The sequence below is a fragment of the Spermophilus citellus genome (genome assembly GCF_964194105.1).
Source record: "Spermophilus citellus genome assembly, chromosome: 17".
In the NCBI taxonomy this organism is placed as follows: domain Eukaryota; kingdom Metazoa; phylum Chordata; class Mammalia; order Rodentia; family Sciuridae; genus Spermophilus; species Spermophilus citellus.
Genome location: NC_138199.1, coordinates 67,210,981 through 67,226,208, shown reverse-complemented (window position 1 = coordinate 67,226,208; position 15,228 = coordinate 67,210,981). Strand labels below are relative to the sequence as shown.

The 15,228-nt window shown below is 39.2% G+C and overlaps 1 long non-coding RNA gene across 1 annotated transcript; it reads left to right on the top strand.

The window, feature by feature from the left end:
* The first annotated feature begins 10,194 nt into the window (after positions 1-10,194).
* On the top strand, positions 10,195-14,949 carry LOC308636449. The gene is made up of 4 exons (XR_014019418.1): positions 10,195-10,431; positions 11,090-11,311; positions 11,633-13,231; positions 14,480-14,949. It is a non-coding gene; the product is annotated as an uncharacterized lncRNA (long non-coding RNA).
* Positions 14,950-15,228: the final 279 nt, after the last annotated feature.

The window sequence follows — 15,228 nt, the reverse complement described above, 5'->3', positions numbered from 1 at the left end:
GGCTTGAGCAACTCTGGCTCACATTTGACCCTAGGGACGGCACTTATTCCTGCAGGGGACAGTTAATATTCCATGTCACAGGGGACCAGAACAGCAATGCCTAAAATGTACTCAGTAATGGGAACCAGGATCACTCCCACGGGAAATGGCCCAGTGACCTCAATATCAATTTCTTAAAACAAATGTATGAAAACTGAAAACTGATTTGAAAGTATATTTTTTACTCCCCCCCCAACAGTAATTAATGACATAGATATATTATCTCAATAGTATTTTTTTCAGTAAGAAAAAAAACACTGTAAGTTAAATATTTAAAAATTTTATCTTCATATTTAGTGATATTTGTAACTTCAACACAATAATGGAAAAGACAAAAATTAGAGCCACAATAGTCATAATGTGTTTTTCTGCTTTAAGTCTTAACTATATATAACTAAATTTATTTTACATAAAATTTTTTCTTTATAAGCCATCATTTCTTGATTTATTCTGCTAGAAATTAAATAATTGCTTATTTTTTATTCATTCTTTTTAGTTTTGCATGACAGTACTGTATTTTGACATATTATACATCCACAGAGTATGACTTCTCATTTGTGTGGTTGTACATGATGTGGAGTTTCACTGATTGTGTATCCACATGTGAACACAGGAAAGTTATGTCCGATTCATTCTACTGTCTTTCCTAATCCCATCTCTACTCCCACCCCTTCATTTCCCTTTGTCTAATCCAGTGAACTTCTATTCATCCCTCCCTCCCCCTTATTGTGTGTTAGCATCTGCATATTAGACAGAATATTCGACATTTATTGGGGGGGGCATTGCCTTATTTCACTTAGAATGACAGTCTTCAGTTCATCCATTTACCAACAAATGACATAATTTCATTCTTCTTTATGGCTGAATAATATTCCATTGTATATATGTACCATATTTTTTTTATCCATTCATCTGTTGAAGGATACCCAGGTTGGTTCCATGGCTTAGCTATTGCAAATTGAGCTGTTATAAACATGGATGTGTCTGCATCACTATAGTATGCTGATTTTAAGTCTTTGAGACATATACCAAGGAGTGGGATAGGTGGGTCAAATGGTGGTTCCATTCCAAGTTTTCTGAGGAATCTCCATAGTGCTTTCCAGAGTGGTTGCCCCAATTTGCAGTCTCACTAGCAAGGTATGGGTGGACCTTTTCCCCACATCCTTGCCAACATTTATTGTTACTTATATTCTGCTAAGAGCCACAGCCAAGTAATATGATGCATGGCATTTTTGGTTGAAAGGTGATGCCAGCTAGCCATGGAGATGATATGATTATGTTAAGATTTGCATTCATATGGATATTGGACTCCTGCTGTTCACCTCAGCCTGCTGCGGGACTCCTGGAGAGTTCCCATTGGTTGGGGAAGTGCAGTAGGAGGGAATTCCGGGGGAGGAACTTGCTCTGGGGTTCCGGGAGAACGCCGCGTGCGTCGATTGGCAATCTTCCCAGGCGCATACGGGGCATTGGCGGCAGTTTCAAAAAATAAAATTTGTTCCTGCTTCAGTGGCTCGTGATTTTGTGCCCAGCCAGACTGCGGCAATTGGTGGCCCGTGCTTGGAGGTGAGTAAAATTGCTTGCCCCTGAGGGAAGGCGAGAGAATGGGTGACCATTTCAAAAAACAATGTGTTCTTGTTTTGATTTATTTTGTTTTTGTTTCAAGCTGCCTATCCCTAGAATTTTCTCAGGCAAACTGAGAAAAAATGGTTGGCTCAAGGTTTGAAGTTGTTCGGCCCTGAGAAAGAGAAAATTGATACAACTATTTTTTGTTCCGTTTTTGTTTCATTCTGTTTCGGTTTTGTTTTATGCTATCTTATTGGGTTGCGTTACCTTTATAGTAGATTAGAAACTAGTAAAAAACAAACCGAAAGACTGTTAAATAAATTGTTGGAGGACCAGACTATGGTAGAAAACATGTTAGGTCAAGCAAAAGAGAAGGTCTCTCGAGCTAGACAGACAGAGGAAAATTTAAAGAAAGAAAGCTTAGAGGAAAAACAACCATCAGGCGGGGAATTACAACAGGAGGCTGCTACTAACTCCGTTCTATCACCAGAGGGCGTAATTCAACCAACAGCTCCATCTACAGCTGAGCGGCCCTCAACTCCCGTAGTTGATGGACGGAATCCTGAGGCAGGACCCCAAAGATTAGCATGCCCTGTACTTGAGCAGGCAGGAGGGCAACGAATTCACCGTTCTTTAGATTTCAAAACAGTGAAGCAATTAAAGGAGGCTGTAACAACCTATGGGCCGCAAGCACCCTTCACTATGAGCATGGTCGAATCCATTACCAACTTAGACATGACACCAGCAGATTGGGCTAACATGTGTCGATCTGTGCTAAATGGAGGACAATATTTGTTATGGAAGGTTGCCAATGAGGAATTTTGCATGGAGACAGCTAGGCGAAATGCAGCAGCCAGTTACCCTCAAAGAAATCTAGATATGTTGTTAGGAAAAAAACCTTATAAGGGTCAATGGCAACAAATTGAATATGATCCTGGCGTATACGCACAAATTGCTGTAGATGTAGTTAGGGCATGGAAAACTTTACAGGGACATGGAGATTTACAAGGACAATTATCTAAGGTAATGCAAGGAACTAATGAACCTTACGCTGAATTTGTAGATAGGCTTATTCAAACAGCTTCTAGAATATTTGGGGATACAGAACAGGCAATGCCATTCATAAAACAACTGGCTTATGACCAAGCGAATCGTTGCTGCAGAGAGGACATTAGACCATGGAGACATGAAGATTTAAACACATATATTAAATTATGTAGAGACATTAATTAACAAGGGCAAGTCTTGGCAGCAGTACAACAGGCTTTAGATGCCAGGCCAAAAACATGCTATAATTGTGATCAAACAGGACATTTTAAAAGGAGTTGCCCCATGGGAGGAGGGTTTAACAAAGCTAGGTATCAAAGGAATAGAATACCAGGTGTTTGCCCACGATGCCGTAGAGGGAGACATTGGGCTAATGAATGCCGTTCTCAAACCACCATACAGGGTATTCCGTTATCAAAAAACGGACAAGGACCAAGTGTTTAGCCACAATATCGTGGAGAAAGGCATCAGGCTCCATTGCCAAAAAACGAACTGGAGGGCCCAATGCTCTGGGGCCTAAAACCACAAATATACAGAGCAATGGAGGAACCCAGCAGCACCATCAAGGTAGTGCCCAGGACGCATTATCCATTAAATCCCTCATCAGACAAACTAGAGGGAGCACAGGGTTGGACATCTGCGCATCTGCCAGAGCAGTACTAACTCCAGAGATGGGAGTTCAAATCATTCCCATAGGAGTAAAAAGACCTCTTCCCCAAGGAACAGTGGGCTTATTATTGGGACGCAGTTCTTCTACACTAAAAGGACTTATGATAAGTCCCGGGGTAATTGATCCCGATTATGAAGGTGAAATAAAAATTATAGCTAGTTCTCCAAGAGGTATATCAGTAATTTCACCAGGAGATACAATAGCACAGTTATTAATAATACCCAGCCTACATGATAAATTTTCCAGTCATACTGTAGAAAGAGGTTCCAGGGGATTAGGCTCCACAGGTGTAGATTGGGCTATGCTGTCTTTAAATTTAGATTCTCGCCCCATGCTAAAACTAAATATTCAAGGACATGAATTTAATGGGCTACTGGACACAGGTGCTGACCTTAGCATCATATCTTGTCAAAAATGGCCAAAACATTGGCCATTACAACAAGCCACTCAAACGCTTCGAGGCATAGGAGTGGCGACTAATCCCCATAGAAGTGCAATGGTATTAGATTGGAAGGATCCTGAAGGATGTGAAGGAACTATACAGCCCTATGTATTGGATCATCTTCCTATAAATTTATGGGGACGAGATGTCCTAGATCAATTAGGTTTGACATTAACAAATAACATCAATCCTAATGCGCCCACTACTAGGGCTAGACAAGGCTTTAAGAAAGAAAAAAGATTAAGAGAACAAGAACAAGGTATAGCAGCACCAATTCAAATAGATCAAGGAATAAATAGACATGGATTGGATTTTCAGAAAGGGCCACTGAGACAATCAAAATTACTTGGAAATCAGAAAGACTAGTATGGGTTCCTCAGTGGCCCCTGACTAAAGAAAAGATACAAGTAACCCATGACCTGGTCAAACAACAATTAGCGGAGGGACATATACAACCTTCCGTATCTCCCCATAATACTCTCATTTTTGTCACTAAAAAGAAATCTGGTAAATGGAAATTATTGCAAGATTTAAGAGCCATTAATAATGAGATGGTTATTATGGGACCTGCTCAATCAGGGATTCCCCAATTGTCTGCTTTACCAACCACCTGGTATGTTTTAGCTATAGATATTAAAGATTGGTTTTTTTCAATTCCAATTCATCCTGAGTATAGTCCACATTTTGCATTTACTATCCCTGCACTAAATCATGAAGGTCCTGATCAGAGATATGAATGGAAAGTACTCCCTCAAGGGATGGCTAACAGCCCAACTATGTGTTAAATTTATGTTAACAAAGCAATCCAGCCACTTAGAAATCAAAATCCTGAACTACAAATATTTCACTATATGGATGATGTGTTATTGGCACATAAAGATAAAAATACATTGCTAGAATGATATGCCACACTTACAAATTTATTAAAAAATTATAATCTAGAGATAGCAATAGATAAGGTACAATTAAATCTTCCAATTAATTATGTAGGAGTTCTATTATCCTCAACCATGGTCCGTCCACCAAAAATTCAAATACGAGTAGATCAACTCAAATCACTTAACGACTTTCAAAAGTTGTTGGGAGACATAAATTGGATAAGGCCTTATTTAGGCATACCAACAAGAGAGCTAGGACCTTTATTTGATATCCTAAAAGGTCCATCAGATCCAAATTCACCCCGCATGTTAACGCCTGAAGCAAGAAAGGCATTAAAAATCATTGAAACATATATGGAAAATATGCATTTGGATAGAATTGATATAAGTTTGCCTTTATTATTTATTGTACTACCAACAAAAAATATTCCTACAGGAGTATTTTGGCAAGAAGGTCCATTATTGTGGATACATTTATCTTATTCTCCTAACACTATTCTTACTAGATATCCTGAGGCTGTAGGACAATTAATACTCAAAGGAATAAAAGCAGCAAAGGGAGTATTTGGGATTTCTCCCAATAAAATTATTACTCCATATACTATAGATCAAATTGATGAGTTAGCTAATGAGTTAAATACTTGGGCAATAATCATGTGTAAATCTAATGTTTCATTTGATAATCACTTACCATCTAATCCTTTGTTGTCTTTTTGGTCTAAGCATCCTGTAGTTTTTCCAAAAATGACAAGAAAAACCCCTATCATGAATGCTCCAAATATATTCACTGATGGGTCAAATAATGGTACAGCAGCAGTAGTTACCCCTGATCAAACTTTTACATTTTTAGTACCCAAACAATCAGCTCAAAAGGTAGAGCTTAATGCAGTATTACAAGCTTTTATGATGTTTAAAGATTCTGTATTTAATTTATTTTCTGATAGTCAGTATGTAGTTAATGCTATAGTATCCCTTGAAGATGCTGGTAGGATTTCCCCTTCTTCTACTGTTTTCTCTTTGTTTTCCACTATACAAAGTCTAATCTGGGACAGAAAAGATCCATTCTTTATAGGACATATTAGGGCACATACAGGATTGCCTGGAGCCCTTAGTTTGGGCAATGATTTAGCAGATAAAACTACACATGACATACATATTTTCTCTACACTAGAAGAAGCTACAAATTTTCATAAAAGGTTCCATGTCAATGCTAATACTTTACAAAAGCGTTTTAAAATAACTAAAGAACAAGCCAGACATATAATAAAACAATGTCAAAATTGTGTGACATTTTTACCACAAGTTAATCTTGGAGTCAATCCTAGAGGACTGATACCTAACCATATTTGGCAGATGGACGTCACACACTTGCCAGAATTTGGAAAATTAAAATATTTGCATGTTACAGTTGATACTTCTTCCGGATTTTTGATGGGCTCCCTTCATGCCGGAGAAAAAACTAAAGATGTTATAGCTCATTGCTTACAAAATTTTGCCACTGTGGGCATTCCAAAACAGTTAAAAACAGATAATGGTCCTGGTTATGCTTCTACCTCTTTTAAACAATTTTGCTCATCATTTGGCATTACTCACATAATAGGAATTCCATACAATCCACAGGGACAAGGCATAGTTGAAAGAGCTCATCAAACTATTAAAATGTACTTATTAAAACAAAAGGAGGGAATTGGAAAGGGGTATTTATCCCCCAAAGATAAACTTAAAATAACCCTTTTTACTCTAAATTTTTTAAATTTGGATTCATCAGGGCTTAGTGCTTCGGAAAGACATTTGTATCCAAAAAATGTACATAAGCCTAAGGTACTTTGGAAGGATATTCTAACAGGACAATGGACAGGTTCTGACCCAGTGATTGTCTGGAGTCGGGGCTCTGTTTGTGTGTTTCCACAGGGAGAACAGCAGCCGATTTGGATTCCAGAGAGATTAACCAAAACAATTTCTACAGACCAAAAAGAAGATGATTTGACTCAAATCCATAACAGCTGATATCCAGGGCTCCAGCTTGGCTATTCTTACATCTGCAACAGTGATTAACGAGGGTGCTTTTTTCAATATCTATTTTATTATTGCTTTTTCCCACATCATAAAGTTCTATTTTATTTTTGAGCTCATACAGACCTAGGTTAATGTTTTTCTGATCAGTTTTATTTTTTGACTATGGAGTTTTTAAACATTTCAATGGAGATTTCACCTAGGTAAAGCTACAAGGCCTTTACTATTGTCTTATATGTTGTATGTTACGTGTGCACACTTCTGTTTTGTGTTGTATGTCTGTATGTGCGTATGTCCATATATCATATATGAGGAGCGCTCATGAATAAATGGATCCGAATTTTTTTATTATTCACATGATTTTAATGGTTTAATTTAAATTGGGTAAATAGCTATTGAGGATTGTTTTAATATGTGTACAAATAAGCAGGTTAACAGATCTGTTTGTTTACTTTCACCTTTCCTTTTCATTATATTTAATAATTCTGTTCAAGATAATGTAAATTGTTCAAAAAATTGTTTTCTTAGTACCTGTTGGGATGTTACATAATTTTTTTTAACATCATTGTCAGAATTCCTATCTTCATCCCAGTGCCGATGAAGACAAAGATGAAACCAAACTACAGTTTCTTCGATAGTTATCACAACAAACTGTATAAACTGATGCGTCAATAAATAATAACTCAACAAGTAATGCTCAATCAATGAGTTGATTTATTTTGGGAGGAAATGGACATATTGATAGATTCCTCTGCTTTGAACTGCTTACAGAACTTGCCTGGACTATGTATCACTTGTATGCATTGTGATCTATCTGTTGATGCAGCGAATTATGGTAATGCTGGCGTATCTTTGCTGATGTGTCACCAGTGATGCAATTTTTCCTAGGAGCCGTCAATTGGCTTGGTGTCGTGGCATTTCTGTATCCTCCTCCCTTCTACTAGTGATGGTCTAATTTTGGGGGCCAACAGAGGTGAGGCAAAGAACCTCACCCCCCACTGGCACCAAGGCCAAATTTGGGGACCAACAGAGGTGAGGCAAAGAACCTCACCCCCCCCCCACTGTTGCATAGGCCTATCCACAAGTATGGCTATATGCTGGACCGGTAATCAGTGACGGGTATGATCCAATTGCAGTGGTATCAACCTAAGACAGGAGGCTGACGCCTAAAGGTCAGTTCATCCAATGACGGGTAAGAACCATATGTTGAATTGGACAAACCTAACAGGCACGGTCCCTAGCCACATTGCTTGTTGCTTAATTAAACAGAAGCGGGCAGATGCTAAGAGCCACAGCCAAGTAATATGATGCATGGCATTTTTGGTTGAAAGGTGACGCCAGCTAGCCATTGAGATGATATGATTATGTTAAGATTTGCATTCATATGGATATTGGACTCCTGCTGTCCACCTCGGCCTGCTGCGGGACTCCTGGAGAGTTCCCACTGGTTGGGGAAGTGCAGTAGGAGGGAATTCCAGAGGAGGAACTTCCTCTGGGGTTCCGGGAGAACGCCGCGTGCGTTGATTGGCAATCTTCCCAGGCGCATACGGGGCATTGGTGGCAGTTTCAAAAAATAAAGTTTGTTCCTGCTTGAGTGGCTCGTGATTTTGTGCCCAGCCAGACTGCGGGAATATTCTTGATAATTAATTGCTTATTTTTTAAAGTCTCCATGGGAAAAGGTGCTCAATGACAATTTCTACGAACTTTTATCTACCAGCTGGAACACTTAGTTGCTAAACAATTTTGTATTAGAAAATTAATTCAAGCCATGGCCTAGGGCAATGTATGTCTCACTGGCTTTTTTCTCCTATGGAAGCTAGAAAGCTAAAGAGTCCCCTGCAGGTAGGATTGGGCACGTGACTGGGTGCCAACCAGTGAAACATTCTCAAAACCCAGTTGTTGCTGTCCCTCTTACTCTGTCTCTTTTCCCACCAGGAGTGATGTCGGTGGCACCACCATTACCAAAGGTGGCGGAGCAGGCAGAGGGAAAAAGAGGGCTTCCAGCTGTGGCCATGGAGCCTCAATACAAGGAAAGATTGCTTATACTGGGAGAGGAATGTGTTCCTTTAAGCCTAAGCTACTGCGCCTCGAGTTTGAAACTGAACCCGACTCAGCCACGTCTTTTTACTACATTCTGGTCAACTCAGAATTACCAGTTGACAGGAGTGTGTACTGAGTACTCTTTGGAGAAGGAAGACTGCTAAAGGGGGGATCTGCAGAATGAGAGAGAAGTGGGAGATGAGGATTTAACGGACAGGGGAAATAGATTGTTATAAATTGTACTATTAAGGGGAGCAGGACAATGAGTTGGAAGATGTAGGGGAAGTCTCACAGAGTACTGGCATTAGAAAGCCCCAGGGGTTTTCGCAGCTGGAAAGCGACTTCCTGGTCTCTCTTACCCAATCACACAGGTCACATAATTCACCAGGCCTGGTCATAATACTTTTCTTATCATAATAACTGATTATAGAGTCTGGATATCTGAATGTCCTCCAAAGACCCACATGTTACAGGTTTGATCCCCAGGGTGACGTTGTTATTAGGTGAAGCCCACAGGTCACTGGGGGCATGCCCTGCCTGGAGCTGCAGGACCCCGACCTTTCCCTTCTCTCTGTGCTCCTGGCCTGCAGTGTGAGTGATTCGGCTCCACCACGGGCTCCCACCATGCTGTGCTGCCTGTCCACAGCCCCAGAGGAACAGCCAACCACCTTGGACTGGCACCTCCAAACTGTGAGCCAAAATGAACCTTTTCTCTCTGCAAATTGCGTATTTCAAGTGCTTTTTTGTTTGTTTTTTAATATATTTTAGTTGTAAAATGACACAATGTCTTTATTTTATTTATTCATTTTCATGCAGTGCTGAGGATTGAACCCAGTGCCTCACACATGCTAGGCAAGTGCTCTACCCCTGAGCCACAGCACCACATGCCTTTTTAATGGCGGCAGGATGCTGATTCTCTTGCTGTACTCTCCCTCGGCTTCTACTGTCTATTCATTTATTTAAAGAAAATATTTAAGGTGATATTTTCCCTTGTTGACGGGAGAAATTAAGGTTGAAATACTGTATCAATAATCAGTATATTGATAAATACTGTATCAATAATCAGAGAGATGTATATATGATATTGTAGAATGCAAATATAGGATTTTGAGTTCTTGGGTTTTATAGATTAGTTTTCCACCAATTAGCAAAAGAACATGTTCCTTATAAGTTATCATACTATATCCTTTTATAAGGTATGATAACTTGTCATAGAAATATTATGAAAAAATAAGACAGATTTTTAAGCAAATAAGACAGATTTTTAAGCAAATAAGACAGATTTTTTGTCAAATAAGACAGATTTTTAAGATTTTTGTGCAAATGAAATTATAAAATAATGTAGATAGACCCTAAAGACAACATCCAACAAATTCCATGCATCCTATTCTGACAACTAAAGTGGAAGTTTGGAAAAGCTGCCCAATGTAGGAAAAGTATGTGCAATAAAGTATTAGGGGAAATTATGAAATCATCTGAAGTGGGGAGGAAACAGAACAGATGGCTGAGTGTTCTGTTCAGCACAGCCCCCTGAATTATCTCTGTTTTTAATAATCTCAGAGCTTTATTGCAACTCTGTAAATAGAGAAATGTGATACTAACACAAATGATTCCTTTCTATAGAAATGAACCTGAATTTCTGTCATATCCAAGGAAAGGAAAGAATGAGCGTCCTATGGACACCTCCCTTTAACCTCCTTCTGTAACTTCGTTTCAGCATTTCTCATCTGCCTATATATGTAAGTCACCTAGAATTCTCCTTTTAACTCGTTACAATGTCTTACCAGTTCCCTCATGAATGCTTGCTTGTGTGTATATGAGAATCATAATTATAACCTAAAAAGCTATCTGTTAATACACACACAAAAACCTTCAGTTTTTCTTCGATTTTGATGTATAGTTTCTGTTTGGTTGGGTTATACTTTTTCTCCCCAAGGACAAGTTTGGAAATAACCTGAGAATAGCATTTTTGTCAGTCTTCATGTTCTGTTTAATGCCCTGCAGACATTCCACATATACAAATTCTTAATTTTACTGTTGGATTGAAATTGCCATAAAGGAGAGAGACATTCTATCAAGGAGGTTTGATGGATGAATCTCCAGTTCCATTAAGAATTCTTTACTAGAAGAATAAAAAATTCCTTATAAGAAAGAAGAGAAAAGGGCAATTTTGTAATGATGACTGACAACTTTTCAGGAAAAAAGCTTACCCTGACGTACATCCTTCTCCTAATCCACACATCAAGTGGTTGCAAATGCAGAGCCAAGCTCCTGGACCACTTGTAAAGCAGCTCCCGTGATTTCCTCTAGTCAAGCAGGTTTTACACATTGGGGCTCCTTTCCAGATTCCCTTCAAGTTCTCTTCACAGGTACTAAGCACCGTTTCTCATCTCCCAGCACTTGCCCAAGTGCTCAGTGCTTCCAGAATATTCTGTGGCTTCTGTGGACTCCCAGAGCAGCATGAACCCCCCGTCTTGTAGCACAGCACTTACTTCCCAGGGCTCTGCAGAGAGACTGGGTTTGCATCCAGGCTCCAAGTACCTTCTTTACATCTCAACACAGAACTTTTTCTTTGGAAGGTTGTTAATGAAGATCAAATAAGTCGGTGGGTATAAACTGGTGAGTATGTGGCCTTCCTCATCAGATGCACAGGGAAATATTAGGGGGCGGGGGGCGTGCGCACAATTGCATACATTCCCCTTCCCTAATCCTCTGTTAAAATCCATTTTTTCTGGTTCCAATCAGCCCAGGAAGGTGAACTGACACGTTAATTCTCACATTAAAGTAGTAAGAAGTCATTTAATGTTTAAAAGGTCATGATCTTTACGTGGCTCCACTCATTAAAAATCTTGCAACAACCTTTTCAAGAGAAGCATTCCAGCCGAATTGCTCCTTCTTTGCAAAGGTTTGAATAACCTGCCCAATATATTTGTTTCCTAGGGCTGCCCTGACAAAATACCTCAAACCGAGGAGTTTACAGCAACAGGAACTCATTCTCTCGCAGTTCTGGAGGCCAGATGTCTGAAAGGCCAGGCGTCAGCAGAGCCATGCTCCTTCCAAGGCTCCAGGAAAGAACCCTTCTTGGCCCTTCCCAGCTTCTGGGGTCCCAGCAGCCCTTGTGTCTTTGGACTTGCAGCTGTGATACTCCAACCTCTGCCTCAGTCTCCGCACGGAGCCTGCCCTGATGTGTCTGTCCCTGTCTTCCCCTCTTCTTAGGAGATGACTGGTCACAGAGAATCAGGCTGTGTACACGTATGAACATACCACAGTAAATTCCACCTTTCTGTATACTTATGAAGCACCAACGTAAAAAGCAATAAATAAACAGAAGGAAGTCAAGTGGAAGAGGAAAAGAGGGGATGGGAAGAGAGGAGGCTTTTGTAAAAGAAAGTACTAGGGACTGAAATGGAACAAATTATATTCCATGTGTGTATGGCTTCGTCAAAAATGAGCCAGCTATTATGTGTAACTATCATGTACTGATAAGATCTTTTTTTTTAAAGAGTCTTTCGGGCATCAACATGTCCCTTTAGTTACAATCCAATGAAGCAGGTCTGGGAACCCCCCTGTCATGTACTCTACCTTTGCGTATTCTTGCTCTGACCCACTCACTACACATTGATTATAAAGTTGATTCCTGGGTAGTGGCCTGGTTTTCCTTCTTTCCAAGTTCTTGGTGAAAGATAGAATGGGAGTAGCCACTGTTTACCAAGAATAAGGGAAAATTAAAAAGTAAGAATACTTGTCGTGGGAGTTAGGGTCCACAACTTAATTATATTTCTAAAAAGATTCTATTTCCTGATTTTTCATTATCTCTAGAAATTAGCTAAACCTGAAAGGGACATCCAGGGTGAAAGTTTACTAAAGAAAAATAAATAAATAGAATAGAATAGCAATCCAGTTGTTCCCAAGGCTTCCATTGGTCACAGACCTTTTCTGTGAAATGTCAGTTAATAAATATTTAAGCTTCAAGGACCATATATGGTTTCAGTTGTATACTCTTCTAAATTTTTTAATATTTTTAGATAACTAGAATAAGTTATACTCCATGTATGTATAATATGTATATATATCTAAAGGGAGCAAATAAATTTTTTTTAAATATATTAAGACCACTTGTGTTTACGGGCTTACAAAATATTTGATTTGACCAAACTGCCAAGGCTCAGAGCTGAGACCTGGGACCCTCTGTCTGCTTTCCGCTTTCTGCCTGCATCTGTAAGCTGAAAATGAGTTGTTTGTTGGGAAAAACGAAGCTCATTAAACTTCATGTTTTACTTAATGGAAAACAAAAGACATGAATAGTTAGGGATCTGGGGAGGGTTTATTGTTTTGTTCTGTTTTGCTGCTTTTCAGCCGCTTTTCCTCACAAAGTGCCAATATTTCTTCTGCTCTGTTTTCCAGGGTCTTTTCTGGTCGCCTGTTCAATTTTGGGGGTTGCCAGTTTTTTAACTTCTTTCTCCCATCTTCTTTCTAGCTTGCTTGTGTTTATCTTTTTCCACCCTGAGGGGCTGACGAAGACTTCCAAGTTTCAGAGTGGTAAGAATAATTAACGGATTGTTTTGTGTAAATAATACGGAAGGGAAGGGGGAGGGGGGCAAGGCGGTCTGGAAACGAAGGACTTTCTATGCCCAAACCTCACAGAGAGAACATCTGGTGCTACATGCAGCTGTAAAAAAGAGCTGGCTTTTAAAAACAGACAAAGCCCTGTTATATAAAGGGAAAAGTATGGTGTTTGTTATTTCAAAGTGGCAAGCGCTCCCCCTCCCGTCCACACTCAGTGCCACTTTGCATATCCCCCCAAAAAGAAGACAAATAATAAAATAATGATACAGAATAAGGTTCTTCATCTGTGGAAGTGTGGACTATGCAAGCCCTGGGTAAGAACACAGGGCTGATTCATGGACAGTGCTCCCCTGTGCTGAGGGAATGTCCCACGGCACTGATAGAAGCAGTGATCTCTCACCTGGGGCTGGTCGGCCACATCATTGTCACATGCACTGGTTTCCTAGGGGTTAGTTTCTATTTTGAAGACTTCAAATAATTCACTGTGAATTCAGGCAGGGTTTGATGATGATCTTGTTTGCAAAGTTGTGAAGCTTCTCATTCAAACAGTCCAGTTCCGGCAAGCTGGCTTCTTGACCCTGACCCTATTCCACCCCAAAACAAGTGGTCATTCACATTTTTGCTTTTTTCCACATTTTTGACTTGAAATTAAAAAAAAAAAAAGACCAAAGAGCATCTGCTTCCAAGACTTTTCCAAGCACATCAGTGGGGTCTTCATTTCTGAGCAAGGCACTGCAGACTTTCAACTTTAGGACCCCATGTACAAATCAGATAACTTCCAAGGGGGGGGGGCTTGGTTCCAATTTTGTGGTCATTCTGAGACATAGAAGCAAGAACAGGGAACTGTTGCATTAGTAGTTAGGTTTTTTGTTGTTTTTTTTTTTTTTAAACAAAAGGAATCTCTGTACTCTTTTTGTAGTCAAAAATTTTTAACAACTCATTGCACTCAAGAAATACTCAGGAGAAAGCAATTCTGGGGCATGAATATATGTTGCCCTTTAAAGAATAAATCAGCAATTCATGTATATCAACTTTAGGCTCAATGAGAAAAATTAATGTTATTTTTTAAAAGCACTCAATATTTTAAAAATGTTTTACTGTGAAAGTGTGAAATTTACTAATTTTCTTCCTTTTTTAAGTTTCAGATAAAAATATAAGCATTTAATCCAATCACTTGTTCTCAAGTTTAATTATACTGTATTAATATTCTTTTCACTTTAGATATGATTGTCAGAAGCCCTGAGAGAAATCACAATTACCACAATGAAGTCGACCATGGTCCACCTTGAAAACTGGCTTTGGCAATAGACATTCAGAAAAAGCTGTAGGAAAGCCGGCTTTTGTGAAGACGCCCTGCTGCAACACGGTCACTTACTGAGGTCCTCAGATTAACACCTGATGATCATGGTTTTGGGGAATAATGGTAAAGATTCCAAAGTGTGGTTTTACCAGAAAGCATGGTCTAACTACCATTGGGATTAGGTCCATGGTATAGGCTCTTTGAAACTTTGGTTTACCATGGTTGTGTGTGTGTGGCCAGATCTAATAAATCTGAGAAAAACAGACAGATGAAATAGGACAAACTGTCACCAAAAAGAGTATAAACTATCCAAGGTTATGTTACAAAATGTACTTTGAGCCTAAGAATTGGTGTTCAGAAAAAGTAACATTTATTCTGCTGTTTCTCTTTATCAACTCTGATTTATTAGAGGAAAGAAGATGGTAAGGAGTATGGCTAAAATTTTGGTCTTCCTTCAGGATTAAAGGAATAAAATTTTCCAGTGATCAATGAACACAAAAGGGAAATTATATGTCAAAATAAACCCCAATATCATGCATAACTACAATATGCTAATAAAAATGTTTTAAAGGATTCCATTTTAAAACAATTGCCTTCTGTATACCATGTTCATGGAAACAACACAAATCAGTCACTATGATTCTTTTAATGGCATGGAATATGAGAAGAG